Source organism: Mustelus asterias, chromosome 11, assembly GCF_964213995.1.
Source record: "Mustelus asterias chromosome 11, sMusAst1.hap1.1, whole genome shotgun sequence".
Classification (NCBI taxonomy): Eukaryota; Metazoa; Chordata; class Chondrichthyes; order Carcharhiniformes; family Triakidae; genus Mustelus; species Mustelus asterias.
In genome coordinates this window covers 72,977,513-72,992,624 of record NC_135811.1, presented here as the reverse complement: position 1 = coordinate 72,992,624, position 15,112 = coordinate 72,977,513, and positions in this window count along the sequence as shown.

The window sequence follows — 15,112 nt, the reverse complement described above, 5'->3', positions numbered from 1 at the left end:
GATGGATTTCACACTGATAGATATTGAGCTGGCCATCACGGTGCTAACTACGAAGCAGGTGGAGGGAGTCACACGGCAACTGAAAGGACAGTAAGTGCCAGAACTTACAGATGAGAGGGCAGTGTGCTGCCAGTGAGGCCCAGGAACTACCAGCACAGTCTCCCGCGAGGAGGGTTGTGGGGGGGGGGGGGAGGCAGAGGGGGGGCGGGGGTGGCGAGCCAGCGGAACGATGATGCAGAGATGGAGTGAGTACAGGACAAGGAGTTCTTTTGAGAGCCTGTCTGAAGCCATGTGCCAGCGTTGCTCCGAATGCACAAGGAGACGGTACTGCACTTTATTCCGGTCCTCACAGACCTGGCATCTCAGGGGAGGGGAAGGAACCCCCTCGAAGTGGAAGTGAAAGTTAATTTCTATGCCACTGGATCATTCCAGGCACACGGTGGGGAAATCAGTGGCATCTCGTAGACATCTGTAGACAGGTGTGTGCACCAGGTCACAGATGCATTGTGCACCCGGGCAAGCCAAAACAACCACTTTGAGATTGGCGAGGTGCAGAAGAAGCCCGGGGCTGCTGGTTTCACCACGATCGCTCGCATGCTCAATGTGCAGGGGGTTGTGGATGGGACACACATCTCCGTGATGTCTCCGCAAGGTGAGGGACACCCATATATCAAGAGGAAGGGCTTCCACTCGCCTAATGTCCAGGGCAGGGGGAGAATCTCAGCAGCACGAGAGGAGAGGGGGGAGGGGGGAGGGGAGAATCTGAACAGCACGAGACAGGGGCGATCAGGGGACAGCCTAAACAGCAGGAGAATGGGAGAGTGTTAGCACAGAGTGTTGAGAAAGGTTCAGGAATCTAATGTCAGGCACAACAGACAAAGGGATGACAATGAGGAGGGGGCTGGCTAATGCAGGACTGAGGGTGTTGTATTTAAATGTGCTCTGTATTAAAAATATAACAAATGAGCTTGTCGAGCAGATTGAAATTGGTGGGTACAATGTTGCACATCACAGAGGCATGGCTGCAAGGGGATTAGGGCTGGGCGCTAAATATCCAAGAATATACATCCTATCAAAAAGACACAAAGGTGCGCAGAGGGGGCGGGGCTGACTTGTTGGTAAGAAGTGAAATTAAATCAATAGCAAGAAACAATATAAGGTTAGAAGATATAGAATCTGTGCGGGTAGAGTCGAGGAACCGCAATGGACACTGATGGGAGTTATGTACAGGCCTCTGAGTAGTAGTCAGTATGTGGAGAGTAGGATACACCAGAAGATAAAAAAGGAATGTCCGAATGGCAAGGTCACAGTGATTATAGAACATAGAACATAGAACATTACAGCGCAGAACAGGCCCTTCGGCCCACGATGTTGCACCGACCAGTTAAAAAAAAAATTATGGGGGGACTTCAATCGCAGTTGGACTGGGAAAAATCAGGTCGTTCCAGGATCCCAAGAAAAGGAATTCATGGAATGTCTACGAGACGTCTTTTTGAAACAGCCCTCGAGTGAACAATTCTGGATGTGGCGTTGTGCAATGTGGCAGAGCTAATAAGGGAGCTGAAGGTGAAGGAACCCTTTGGAGGAAGTGACCATAATATGATAGAATTCACCCTGCAGCATGAAAGGGTGAAGCTGCAATCATATCTAACGCTATTACAGTTGAGTAAAAAGCAAATATAGCGGCATGAACGAGGAGCTGGCCAGAGTTGATTGGGAGAGGAGTCTAGTAGAATGAACAGTGGAACAGCAATGGCAGGAGTTTCTGGGAATAATTCGGGAGACATTGCAAAATTTGATCCCAAGCATAGTAATGGGAGGAAGAGTAAACCTGGCTGATGAGGGAAGTCAAGGACACATAAAAGCAAAAGAAAATCCTTGCAATGTCACAAAGATGAGTGGGGAGCCAGGGGATTGGGAAGCCTTTCAAAATCAACAGAGATCAACTAGAAAAGAAATAAGGCGGGAGCAGCTGTTAGGGGGAAGATGTGCGTATGAGGGCCATTGCAAAGGAGAAGGTGCGAGGGAAGCTGAAAGATCTGAAGGTGGATAAAACACCTGGGCCAGATGGACTACACCCGAGAGTTATGAAGGAAATAGCTGAAGAGATAGTAGAAGCATTAGTGGTGATCTTTGGAGAATCACTGGAGTCAGGGAGGATCCCAGAGGACTGGTAAATTGCTAATGGAACACCCCTGTTTAAGAAGGGAGGGAGGCCAAAGACAGGAAATTACAGGATACTTAGCCTGAACTCAGTCGTTGATAAGATATTAGAGTCCATTATGAAGAATGAGATTTCCCAATGCGTGGAAGTGCATGGTAAAATAGGGTGAAGTCAGTATGGTTTCATGAAGGGGAGGTCATGCCTGACAAATCTGTTCGATTTCTTTGAGAAAGTAACCAGCAGTTTCGACAAAGGAGAGCCAGTGGAGGTTAACTACTTGGATTTGCAGACGGCCCTGACAAAGGCAATAGTTTCGAGCTATGTGGGACTTGTGATCGGCCGCGGTCCTCCCCAATTTCAGGGGCCTGGCTGAGTTGAGGCCGGCTGTAACAGTATAGACCTGATGGATCTGTCTATGTCTCTCTCTTTCTCAGACCTCTGCTGTTGAAAGTGTGCACGTGCAGCCTCAGAGGTCTCCAGATGCGCAATAGCTCCCTCGACTACTTGATCAAGATGGGTGGTGAATAAAGCCACGCCCACTGCCTCGAGGAGTTCAAGATGTGGAGATGCCGGCGTTGGACTGGGGTAAACACAGTAAGAAGTTTAACAACACCAGGTTAAAGTCCAACAGGTTTATTTGGTAGCAAAAGCCACACATCGAGGAGATCGAGGAGTTCAAAACAGACTAGACCATATTGTCATCCACTAAGTGCATAAGGCGCGTCTGCAATGCTTCCATTTTGATGCCAACTGGACAGAGCATTTTTCTCATATAATTCCGCCCAAAGACACATGGAGAGTTGCCTCGCATGCTTACAGGAATTGGGGTGTAAGGGAGTGCAGTCGAGTTAGCTGACAGTGTCCGTCGCATTATAACGAGGATTTGTTGCAGCCTATCCCCAGAAATGAACAGAGACAATTGTGGAAGGGAAGGGAAGGGAAGAAATGAAGGTGGACCATGTGAATAAGAAGTTGGAAATTAGAAGTAAAGTCAATGAATTTCCCCAATTTACGTTGCGATCGGAAAGTGACATTGATAAAAGCATCAATGCAGCAACAAAATAATTTGAGGGAGAAGACTGAGTGGGATTAGAATAATCAATGTTACACCCACCCCATACAAAGACTAACGCATGTTGGTCCTCAGCAAGGACCCATATCATCAAGTTTTATTTGGAGGAAGTGAGATGAGTTCGAAGAGAAGTTGTTCAATGCGCGAAAGAGTTCAGCCAGATGGAAGAGGGTGTTATTGGGTGGGTATCCGTTAGACATCTGTTCAAGTAAGGTATGGAGAGCCCTCAGGCTGTCCTGGTAAGGGATGGATGTGTAGAGTGATTGCAAATGTGTGGTGAAGAGGAAACATTTAGTACTAAGAAATTGAACACTGCTTCCACTCAACCTGTGGTCATTCTCACATCACCTTGGGAGCAGGCATCACCTCCTATGCCCAATCCCTGTAAGAAGAAGGCTCCAGTCCCCAACATCATGGGGAACATGACCTATTCCCACTGCCCTGTCGTTATGGGGAACACTTCCACATCCACTACTGTATCACCATAGTGAATGGTCCCCACCAACAATACTCCTGTTGGCATAGCAACAACCCGCGTCCTTGTTGGTAATGTGGACTCACAATAATTCAACTCTACTTATCAGTGATTGAATTAAACAATTGAAGAAAGGGATATTTCAATACACTCTTTAGCTTCTCTCTGAACTTATATTTGTGCAGCAACTCAGGAGATGCTGCCTGAAACCCATTTCCTGCACAAAACAATTTAGGAATATTGGACGATTCCCCAATAACCACATCTGCCTACATATAGAACATCCCATTGACACTGCCCATAACAATATGAAATTTGCTGAAATAACAAACAGTAAAATGATTGATTTCATTTTGCTCTCCATCTCTTGGTCTCTGGAACTCTTCCTCTTGCCATGAGCCCAGAGTCTTTTGTGAGCTCTGCAACTCACGAAAATGAGTCTGACGGTGACGGAATTGAGCAACAGAATCAATAAAAATGTGTCTGCAGGGGATAGAATGTGATGGAGGAAATTTGAAATCATTTCCACTCACCCCATTACCGTGAGGTAGAGGCTTTGAATCTACTGTCAATACCATGGGAAACAGTAATTTCCCATCACCATAGCAAAAGCTCGCCCCCACACTGGAAACGGTAAAATGCTGGAAACTATTTATTTTCATCATTGTGCAGGCTGAAAATTGAAGTAAAGGATATTTCATCACATTTGTCAACTGCTCTCTGAACTTAGTATGTGTGACTGCATCAATACAAGTGTTTGTGGAGCAACACAGGAGCTGCAGCATGAAGCCCATTTCCTGTACAAAAGCATTTATAAATATGGATCAATTTCCCAATAACCACATTCACGTCGATAAAGAATATGCCATTAACATTGTCCAAAACAGCATGAAATTTGCTGAGGTAAACAGTAAAATGATAGATTTCCTTCGATTCACCATCTCTGGGCCTCTGGAACTCTCCCCATTGCCGTGAGCCTGGAGTCTCTTGCGAGCTCTGCTACTCACTAAAGTATGTCCAACAGTGAAAATATTGAGCAGTAGAATCAGGACAAATGGGACCACAGATGTTAGAATGTGATGGAGGAACTCAATCATCATCCAGACCTGAGAGAACACAACAATGATCATTATATCAGAAAACCAGGGGCCGTTCCTTAAAGAATACGGACCTGTCAACATAAAATATCAGAAGGTGTTCTTTCAGCAACTCAGCACAGTCACGTTTCCCAGTCCCAATCTGCCATTTGTTCAGTGCAATGTTTGCTTTCCAGCTTCTGGCAGCAAGTGAACACAAATTGATCAAAGGTGAATGTGACAGTGAACCAGACAGAGCAGTCTGTCGTAGCATAAAGCAATACAGCATGGACATTACACACTGGGATGGACTCCAGGGTACAAAACTCTTCCTTGTGAAAAACTGGAATGTGCCTCAATATGAGGTCATGGATAAGAAGCAGAAGAATCCGCCACTGCCATTGCCACCAGGTAGCGAGTGACCCATCTGGAGAGAGCACACTTTCCCTGAGACAAGATCACAATCGTCAGTAAGGTAACTGAAGGGAAATAAACAATGAATCATACATCATAGTGGAAGATGGTTCATCAGTTTGACTGAGAACTTTCTGAGATTTTCATATATGTTACTGCACCCAATAATGTATTGAAATGATTGTCCCTGTGACAGAACTGTCTGCTGGATACATGGATTTCGAATGAATGAAAAAAAATAATTGAATGGGAAAAATTGATGATGATTACTTTTAGCATAAGGCATTGCAGATGAAAAGGAATTGGATTGAAGTCACGGCGAAGCTGATAGTTTTGGTCTTGCTCCAATAAATATATATGAGCATTGAGTAAAGCTTGGTGGCGGAGCAGGACCGAGGGAAACACAGAGAACAGAAGAGAGAGACAGAAGGAGAGGAGGGGGTTGCTTCACAAAGAGCAGCAGCTGAACAGGTCCAAGACCACCACGCATGTCAATAAATCTGATAATACATTGGGAGGCAATGTGGCACGGTGGTACCACTGCTGCCTCACAGTGCCAGGCATGTGGGTTCAATTGTGGCTTCGGATGACTGTCTGTGTGGAGTCTTCCAGGTGGAAACTGCGGCGGCTGCTGCAGTTTCTTCCCACAGTTCAAAAGATGTGCTGGTAAGGTGCATTGACCATGCAAATGTTCCCTCATTGTACCCGAACTGACACCGGAGAGTGATGACAGTGGGATTTTCACAGTAACGTCATTCCATTGTGAATGTAAGTCGACCTGTGACACCTATAAATACATTCAAAACTTTAAACACAGTCCAAAGATGTGTGGGTTAATGGGTTGACCATGGTAAATTAACCCTTAATGTGCCAACGTTAGATGGGATATCCATGGGGAATGCTTGTGGTTCCAGGGATCGAACAGGAGAGAGTCCTTGGCTCAGCTATTCTGTCAGAGAGTGGTGCAGACTCGATGGGCATCTCCTGCACAGCAGGGAATCTATGCAACACTGTCACTTGATAGTCTTGGAAAATGAAGAGCACAGCAAAGGGTAACAATCTCTCCGTGTCTACCCGATCAACACATTCAACGTGTTATTTCTTTGAATGAGTTCACCTCTCATTCTCCTAAACTCAAGAGGGGTTTACTTTTAAACAGCCCATGCTCCCGATGTGTGGGCCATTAGGAGTGGAATTGTTTTTGCTGATACGCTGGCTGCAAGCCGGCTGTCTGATTATTTGAATCTTTAATGTATCGTCTGCTGCTGTTTGTTAGTGAGTGATATAGATCCACATTACTGAAGTTCAAGTAATAGAAGTACAACAACAACAAACTGCATTGGTACAGCGGATTTCACATGATAAGACATCCCAAAGTCCTTCTTAAGAGTGAGATCAATAAGAATATTTTCGACTCTGAGCCACAGAAGGAGATCTAGGAGGTTGGTCAGGGTGGAAAGGTGGGGGGTGGGCCGGAGGGGGGGGGGGGGCGGGGGTAGGGCTACAGAGATATCTGATACATTCGGATATGACAGGGATTTTCTAAATTTGAAGCAATTGCCAGCTCAGCTCTGAGTTCTGAGCTCCAAATGGCTTTTACATGACTGGACTACAGAACTGAATGAAATACTGAAGTGTGATTAAGTTTAGGTCCCCTCTATGGACTGAGGCCATGTTTGCTCTCTCCGACTATTCCTGGTGCAATGCTGTCAGCGCAATTTCTGCTGCGTAGTTACGCTTGACAACAAGGTCAGTGGCAGGTGCTGACAAATTGCGATGCAAAAAGTCCTGAATGGAAGACCAGGCAAACGCAGAGCTCCTGTGAAGATGGAAGAAGCTGCAGCTGCAAAGTGACCCTGGTCATCATCATTCACCATGTCACTGTAATCCTAACCACCAAACTGTCAACACCATGTGGACGATCACAAGACCCCCAGGTTCCTCACAAAGTTGCACACTGGTTTCTTCCAGGAACAATTTGCCATGTTCTGTGGCAACAGAGAATTGGCAACTGGGAACCTAGGTCTGTCGCCAAGAATCAGTACACAGGGGACAGATGCATGAAGATGGTTGGGCCCCTGTTCTGGGATGTGGCGTCCTTGTGACTGAGCTGTCCTCTTCCAAATAATCTCTGCTCATACAAGTGGGGCGGTCACGAGGAATTGCGGCCTAAAAATGGACTGTTCACTTTCTCCTGCAAGAGGAACCACACCCTGTCGGATCATCATCCCCATGGTCAAAGAAAGTAAACTTTAAGTTTTACAATTTGGAATGTTAGAACACTCATGGATTATCACAAGAGTGACTATCTGGAAACAGCAAGAAGTCTCCCAACACCAGGTTAAATTTGCAACAGGCTTATTTGGAATCAAGAGGTTTCGGAGTACTGCTGCTTCATGAGGTGAATGAAAGAATGCTGACAAACACGGCATATGTAGGCAAAGACACAATTGCAAGATAATTACAAACTGGAATGGGAGGAATGGTTGGAATACGAGTCTTTCCGCGCAATCAAGCCTTCACATGTACAAACAGTGCAGCAACCGAAGAGGAAAGAATCAAAATGGACACCTCTGGGAATTGGGTGCCCTCAACTCGACATGCAAAATCAAGTCGGCAGGTGATGGATCAATGCCAGATTTATAAGCCGAGCTCACGAGATAACCCAAAAGTCACCCAAGCACAACCCAAGCCCTCCATACTCTCAAGACCGACCGCAATATTGTCATCAAACCAGCAGACAAAGGGTGAGGCACCATCATATTTGACAGAATGGACTACTGCAAGAAGTGTATCAACAACTGAACAACCAGGAGCACTACAGACTCCCCGCAAACCCGACCAAAGAACGCACTAGCCAAATGAACAGATTGATCAAGACCTTTGAACCAGACCACGTTGGTGGTCTCTCCTGTCTCCCAAAGATGCACAAGGCCAACACACCAGGCCGTCTCATCGTATCAGGCAACAGAACCCCGTGTGAGAACCTCTCTGCTACGTTGAGGGCATCCTGAATCCCATCATACCTGGAACTCCCAGCTTTTGTCGAGACACGACATGGCTTCTTACAGGAACTCAGCACCCATGAACCAGTTGAACCAGGAAGACTCCTCGTCACAAAGAACGTCTCAGCACTGTACAACAGCAACTTCCATGATGACGGCATTGCTGCAACAGTACACAATACCGACAGCTGCCGATCTCCAGATGCAATTCTAAAACACGTCTGCTTCATCCTGGACCACAACGTCTTCAACTTTGACAACTTTGACATTTCTGATGCACCACAGTCAGAAAATGCACCAACCTCCTCAGAAGACAAACACGGGACGCAACCGAATGAGTACCCCTCATCGTCCATGCGCTTGCGGGAAAGGGCTACGGAGTTGCAGTTTACGCCTGGAGGACTTGTGATCTTTACCAGCAATAGCGCACGAGAGAATCCGGGAGTCCTGCAAGCAGGCCTCAAGCGATAGGGAACAGAGGAGGAGGTCGTCAACATACTGGGGAAGGGTGGGACTGTGGGGAAAGGAGACATGGGTCAAACCAGATCGGAGGGCACATGGAAAAATAGAGGGGCTCTCCCTGTAATCTGAGGCAATCGAGTCCACGTATCCTGCTTACCCTTGTAGGTAAAGGCAAAGAGTCCCTGGGAATCTGGATGAATTGGGATTTTTTTTTAAAGTGCCGCAAAAGTCCATGACCATGTGGTGAGTGGACTGTGGAGTAATGCAGCTCAGAATAGTGGCAGGATTAGGGACAACTGGAAACGCCTGTGTGACACAGACATTTACTCCCCACAGATCCTGGACAGAGTGCCAGGTTTTCCTTGCCGATTTCCTGACAGGAAGGATGGGGGTGTTGCAAGGACTAATAGACGAGATTATAACTCCAAGGTGTAGGACTTTCTCGAGAACGGGTCGGACAACTTTATCCGCCTCTGGGTTCAGAGGGTATTGGGATTTCCAAGGCAAGGGCTTGGTGGTGTCTTGTCGAACAGTGAAGGATCCTGCCACCAGCACGAGACCCACATTGTTGGGGCTCCTTGCCCACAGATGCTCTGGGACCCCCTTGTAACAGCTCAGGTGTGGCCGCCATGGTGTTGCTGCATTCCAGAGTTTTATGTTGAAAATAGGCAAAATGCAACCTGGGAACCTGAAACCGGAGCGGGACAGTGTTGTCGTGTGCAAGGAGCAACCCCTCTGCACCATGGATGGTGTGGATGGGGTCGGTGTGAATGAGTTCATAAACCATAATGCCCAAGTCCCTCGCCCGTCGTCCCTGTCTCACGCAAAGTCCAACATGGGGCGCTTCACCTGGGGAAACATGGACTCAGCCTTTTTGGTTGATTGAAACTGTAGCAGCGACCTCCGCTGGTCCGAAGCATACTGAGCAAAGGGTTAAAGCGTAACACTCACCCTGTTGAGGAGATGCTGCTTGTTTTTACAATGGGTTGTGTCCGTTGGGAGAGTAGTGGACTGTGCAACGGAGGTCTCTGTACCACTCCCCCATGGAGTGCTTGTATTTGCCCAGTCTTCCTTGTCAGTTCATGCCGCAAAAGACGATGGAACATGCTTCGGAGCTGTTGAAAGAGTGCGTGTTTCAGCAGAGCCCACCACCATACTCGGTGGTGAGAGTGTCGTTGATGCTGTAGAAGGCGCCTGCCGTTGAATATGTGTACTCCGGGGCCTCTGGGCGAATTCCTTCAGGAGAACAGGATAATGTACACCCCAGCTTAAAGAGAAGCTCCCGTCCCAAAAGGTTTACAGGCACATTAGTTCCGAGTTGAAACTGGTGTTCCTCCTTCTGTCCCAAAACGGCGAAAGGCACTTTGTTGGAGAAGGACAGCGATAACGGCTGTCCAGAGACTCCGACCACGCTCAAAGTCTGTGATGATTGGGAAATGTGAGAAGCCTCTTGCATACGGAATACGTGGCTCCAATGTCTATTAAAAACTCAGTAAACTTTCCATCGAGTCCAATAGAGACCATAGGCTGTTTATCAACAATGGTAATGACAGGGCATTGACGGGCCCAGCACCGTCAGCAGGAATTAAAGGGCTGGTGTATGCTATCAAGAGTCGTTTGTGGGGTGCAGGTGATGGGGGAACTGGGAGTGACATGGCCAAAGGATCCGGTGCCTGCTGACTCTGAGGACAGTTCCGGGCCCAGTTTCCCTGCAGACCACAGGTAAAGTAGGCATCTGAGCTGTCATTCTGGCCAGCTGATCGCCCCCTCCCTCGCCCACGTCCCCCATTCCTGCCCCCTCGTCGTTGCCTCCCTCCGGGTCCTGAATGACCAGCAGGTTGTATCTTACCCGCACTCCTGCTTCCTGATTTCTGTTTCTTGCATTGGGGCTGGTGCTCAAAGGGCTGGAGGGTGATGATAAGCTCGGGCAGGTTCTCCTTCCCTTCCCACCCAGCACATGTCATCGTAAACATTTTCTTCAGATCAGGCTGCAACCCCTGTACAAGAGCATTTATGAGTGCCAGCATTCCAGCATCTTGAGATAAACCAGAACATTTATTAAAAACAGCATAAAATGCTCAACATGATCCTGCACATCTGCATCAAGTTTCTGAACAGCAGCATGAATCTTATACCAATCAACAGCGGAACGGAACCACTTGTGCAGGACTTTGGCCAGTCGTGCCAGAGTTGGTCTGAGGCTGCAGGGGTAATGTCCCCATCAGGTCACTACAGCTGATTGCGCAGTGACGTCCACTTCCAAGTGCCAATGTCGGCATGCCGAACAATATCAAGGTCATCCTTTGTCGGGCTATGGCCCTTTCCAAGGATTTCAATGTTTTGATAAATTTCTCAACCCCATCTATCGGGCTGAGATTGGATTCAATGATAGTCCATAACTCAAAGGAACGGCATGGAGAGGCAGTTGCTACACTGGTGCGGCGGGGCGGCGGGGCGGGGGTGGGGGGGGGGGGGGCTGTCTGGGAGGTGGTTGGGGACGAAATGGGGGTTCATCGGGATGCAGCTGCTATGAATCCTGAGGGGCCTGCAGCTGCAAGTGAGGATTCCAGCCAATAGTGCTGTTGGTGACATTGGCATGGAGGGCTGACCCATACGGAGGTCGGAGGCTTGGTGTGGCCCAAGCTGGACTCGACTGTGAGTTCGTGAAAGGAGGATAGGGGGCGACCAATCTTCCTCCTCATCGTGCTGCTTGGCAGGAATTCATTTTTTGTTGCTTTGTGAGGACGCTGCGCAACCAAGATCTTGGCCTCAACATCTCCCTTGCGATTCCTAAGTTCCCTTTGGGGGGAGGTCAGGTGCCTTCCTTAACAAATTTTCCATGATCAAAGAGAGGATCTGTTCTTTCCTGCCAGCCGGCGTGGGACATGGGTACACACAGACAGACCAAGGCCGGTAAACAAAAACAGTTAAGATCAACAAAACAGTAAAGATTAACCAAAAAAGTTAAGACACATACGATTCCAGCAGAGTAAAATCATCTGGTCCAGAGTGCTATCATGTGTTAGTAAAGGGTATAGCAGTGCAAAAAACCCCAGAGAAAACTGGAGTACACTTTTGAACAATTTGGAATTGAGATAATCAATCAAACGATCAAGAAAAGTACTCACGGGGACACGCACCTCGGGAAAACCGCGCCAATGCAGGGGGTCCAACCCCCAAACTCTTATGCTGCACCCTGCGTACCACGGTAATGTTTACACAGGACGGTGTGTGCGTTCCCCTGGTCAAGATAGCTTGATGCCCAAAGCCAGGCAACCGCGGTCTCCGAGCAATTGGTCAGTGAGGCACTACGCTTCCTTCCCGTGTAGACACTCGGGATTTGCAATCATGGTGGAACCTCCAAAAACTGCCAGAGATCCTGGGTACCAGCAAAAGTGGGCACTCTTTTCATCGACTTGAGTACAAAAAACGCGAGACGCCATGCATCATCCAATGCGAGGCCTTGTGCACAAGGAGAATCACCGTGCAGCTGTCCTGCAAGTGTTTCCTACGTTACAGAAAAACAACTGAGCAATTATACTCCATTGCAGCAAATCAGAAACAAGCAATTTTTCTAATTCTTCATTTGCATACATATTCACCACTTAAATCCTGGCATCTCGTCCTTTCTCATTCGACGAAAGATTGACTCATGTTAATCCTTCATTTGTATAGCATATCCACATACCTCACCTTGGGTATTGTAACGAAAAGAAATCTGGTCTAGCTCGCCAGCTGGTGAAGGTCAAAAAGCAGAATTTTATGGGGCCGATGCAGATGAAGATTAGCCTGTTCATGGTGAAATAACAGACATTGACTTTTTCGAAGGTCTGCAAGCTGATAAACATTTTCCACGAGCTGTTACAGAGAAGGCACGAAACTTTAATTCGCACAATTTAGCTCCCAAGCTAAGAAACTTCAATCTGAACATTATAACTTCCACAGTCTCCACAGCCTTCTGTGGCAATGAATTCCATAGATGCACTCATATTTGGCTGAAGAAATTCCTCCTCGTCTCAGTTCAAAACGGTCGTCCCTTTACTCTGAGTCTGTGCCCTCGGAGCCAAGTCTCCCAACTCATGGAAGGATTTTCCCCACATCCACTCTATCCAAGTCTTTCAGTATTCTGTAAGTTTCACTGTGATCCCCCCGCCCCGCTTCCCTCCCCATCCTTCAAAACTCCATCGAGTACTGACCTAGAGTGCTTAGATGCTCTTCATATGTCAAGCTTTTCATTCCTTGGATCGTTCTTGTGAACCTCCTCTGGACCCTCTCCGGGGCCAGCATATCCTTCCTTAGATGCGGGGCACAAAATGGCATTTACCTTCCTAACTACCAAGTCAACCTTCAACTTAACCTTAAGAGAAGCCTGATCAAGGATTCGCAAGTCCTTTTTTGCTTCTGATTTATGAATTCTCTCCCCATTGAGGAAATAGTTTCTGCCTCTTTTCTCCTACCAATGTTCACAACTTCACACATTCCCACATTGTATTCCATCTGCCACTTGTTTGCTCACTCTCCTAACATGACCAAGTCCTTCTGCAGCCTCCCAGCCTTTTCAGAACTACCTGTCCCTCCACCTACCTTTGTATCATTGGTAAACTTAGCCACAACGCTCTCAGTTCCTTCATCTAGATCAGTGATGTACACAGTGAAAAGCTGGGGTCCAAACTCTGACCCCTGTGGAACTCCATTTTTCATCGGCAGCCATCCTGAAAATGACTCCTTTATTCCCACTCTGTGCCTTCTGCCAGTGAGCCAAACATCTATCCTCTAACACGATGGGCTGTTATTTAACTCAGCAACTTCCAGTGTGGCACATTGTCAAAGGCTTGCTGCAAATTCAAGTAAATAACATTCACTGGCTCTCCTTAGTCTGTAACAGTTTTAACAACACCAGGTTAACGTCCAACAGGTTTATTTGGTAGCAAATACCATTAGCTTTCGGAGCGCTGCTCCTTCGTCAGATGGAGTGGAAATCTGCCTGAGTCTAACATGCTTGTTACCTCCTCAAGTAATTCTAACAGAATTGTCAGGCATGACCTCCCGTTCATGAAAATATGATGACTTCACCATATTTTACCATGCCCTCCCAAGTATTCTGAAATCTCGTCCTAAATAAAGGACTTTAAAATCTTACCAATGACCGAGGTCAGGCTAACTGGCCTATAATTTCGCGCCTTTTGCCTCCCTCCATTCTTAAACAGGGGTGTTACATCAACAATTTGCCTCTGTGATCCTCCCTGACTTCAGTGATTCTCGAAAGATCACCACTAATGCTTGCACTATCTCTTCGGCATTTTTCTTTCAGAATTCTGGGGTGTCATCCATCTGGTCCGGTTGAGTTATCCACCTTCAGATCATAGAAATCATAGAAATCATAGAAACCCTACAGTGCAGAAGGAGGCCATTCGGCCCATCGAGTCTACACCGACCACAATCCCACCCAGGCCCTACCCCCACATATTTTACCCGCTATTCCCGCTAACCTACACATCTCAGGACTCTAAGGGGCAATTTTTAACCTGGCCAATCAACCTAACCCGCACATCTTTGGACTGTGGGAGGAAACCGGAGCACCCGGAGGAAACCCACGCAGACACGAGGAGAATGTGCAAACTCCACACAGACAGTGACCCGAGCCGGGAATCGAACCCAGGACCCTGGCGCTGTGAAGCAGCAGTGCTAACCACTGTGCTACCGTGCCGATCTTTACGCTTCCCTCGCAACTTCTCGTTTCCAATGACCACCACGCTCACCTCCACCCCACTGACTCTCTTGAATTTTTAGAATGTTTATTGATGTCTTTCAGCTGCTCCAGCCTATTTCTTTTTTAGTTGTCCTCTGTTGGTCTATGATTTCTTCCCAATCTCCTGGCCTCCCAATAATTTACATTACATTGCATGATTTTTCCTTTGCTTTGATGCTGTCCTTGACTTCTGAAGTCGGAAAATATACCTCTATAAGCTGGTATGAGTCAAAAATACAGTCAGGGTTTATTCTCATAAGCTTATGGGAGAACCTGACCCCTTGAAAGCGGAAGCCAAAGTTCTCTCTGAACACAAGAAACATGGATATTTATACATCAGGGTTCCCAATACAAGCCATAAAGCAAAGTCCAGTTAACAGTCCTTGATCGTAAATTATAGTTCCTTTAACAGCTTCTGATAGTCTTTGGATCATGATTGGAGACCATCTGGTATCCTTGGGTCATAAAGCACAATTCTTCTGGTCGTTGCAGTCAAGGTGTCACCTCTGGTCCCCTGCTCTTCCCGCAGCGTTTCCTTTGAAGTGACTGAGTGACTGAGTGACTGTCCCAGTGGGAATTCTCCTTCAAACGGCCATTCTCGCACTCTACCATTTGGTGGCTGCATCCTCTGCTTAAATCACAGATAAGCCTCCGGGAAAGCCTCCTAACATCTATATTCAACTGTCTGTTTTATC